The sequence below is a fragment of the Tenebrio molitor genome, chromosome 4, assembly GCF_963966145.1.
Source record: "Tenebrio molitor chromosome 4, icTenMoli1.1, whole genome shotgun sequence".
Lineage (NCBI taxonomy): Eukaryota > Metazoa > Arthropoda > Insecta > Coleoptera > Tenebrionidae > Tenebrio > Tenebrio molitor.
The window spans coordinates 26,801,413-26,803,108 of NC_091049.1; the positions used below are offsets into that span (position 1 = coordinate 26,801,413).

Here is a 1,696-nt window from a genome sequence, read left to right on the forward strand (position 1 = left end):
ATCATGTTGCAATAACAAGGTTGAGTGACAACACAAATTCTAGATATATTTTTGAAAGAATTGTGTTTGTAGATTAACAAAGGAATTAGTGGAAATGGTGAGATCTGTGATGGCATTTTTTTTGCTTTTAGGTGTCCTAAGTTGCATCTCTGCGTTGTACTTCATATCTTATGTGCGTTTCATTTGGTTAGAGATCTATACAACAGATCAAGATGATTTTTAATGTTTCAGATTTATGCGGACGCGAGCAATATTTTGAAGGTTCGATTATGTTTCGGGGTTATGTTTGAGGTTCTTATTGTTGCCACTTTTTGTCACGCTGGTCAGATCCTAATCGATCAGGTATCTAGAAAATTGAATTTTTCTTCGACAACGTTAATTTGGTTATTTTCAGAGTAATTGCAATTTTGACACTTTGACAAAGTGTTCCTGGTACAACTGGAATAAAAGGAACAAGATGGTTTTACACATTTTCATGACGAATTGCTTAAAACCATTTGCGATCACTGTTGCTGGAATAGTTTTAGACTACAAATTGGCAATTACTGTAAGAAACAAGCAAATAGTTATACGATAATTAGTACAATTTATGTTTTCACAGGTGTTTAGTACAGCTTGTAATTACGCTTTGGTTTTCTACAACTTACAAAAAGCCGTTTAATCTTGAAAGTGGTGCTTTAAAAATGCTTTAAATAGTTATACATGATATCCCACCTAATACTTTCAAGTGTTATATCTCTATTATTAACGGACCGATTTTTGTAAAATTTAGAAAATAGGTATTCTAGTGAATGAAGAATAAATCATTGGCAATAAAATAGTTTTTCCCTCCGTTTTCAAAAGCTATGTTCTAATAAATTTTTTTTGTAACAACAATGTTTAAATAATAAAATAAATACTTACTTGATCACTTTAACAGATTTATTAGGGAACCTAACACATTTCCAGAGTTTTTGGCACATGGTATAACATACCTGAAACCAAAACATTCCGATACTAAAAATCCATCAAAATATAGGCCAATCACATGTTTGCCTACAATTTATAAAATTATGACATCCTGCATTAAAGTAATAATTTATGACCATTGTCAAAAATTAAATATACTTAATGAAGAACAAAAAGGTTGTGTTAAGGAGTCTTTTGGTTGTAAAGAACAAGTCATAATAGATACGATAATAATGGAACAAGCTCGAAAAAATAATAGAAATATTTATACCGCATTCATAGACTATAAAAAAGCCTATGATTCAGTACCACATTCATGGTTAATTAAAATTCTTAAAATTTATAAAATTAATTTAGATTTGATTAACTTTTTATCCCATGTTATGACATTTTGGAGAACTACTTTAAATTTATCAATAAACAATACTAAATTAAAATCCGAGCCGATTCAAATTAAACAGGGAATTTATCAAGGAGATTCATTAAGTCCTTTATGGTTTTGTCTAGCCATTAATCCTTTGACAAATCTATTAAATAGCACTGGATATGGTTTTAATATTTGACTTAATAATACCACACTATACAAATTAAATCACCTTCTTTATATAGATGACATAAAACTTTATGCATCTAAAAAGAATCACATTTTATCTTTACCAACAATAACTGAAAATTTCCCAAATGATATTGGGACGAGTTTTGGTATTAATAAGTGTAAAACGCAATCAATATGTCGAGCTCATTACGA

At 29.4% G+C, this 1,696-nt stretch overlaps 1 long non-coding RNA gene across 1 annotated transcript; it reads left to right on the forward strand.

Moving 5' to 3' along the window:
* The first annotated feature begins 246 nt into the window (after positions 1–246).
* Positions 247–889, forward strand: LOC138127861 (uncharacterized). Its single transcript, XR_011158458.1, has 3 exons — positions 247–342; positions 395–547; positions 602–889. It is a non-coding gene; the product is annotated as an uncharacterized lncRNA (long non-coding RNA).
* Positions 890–1,696: the final 807 nt, after the last annotated feature.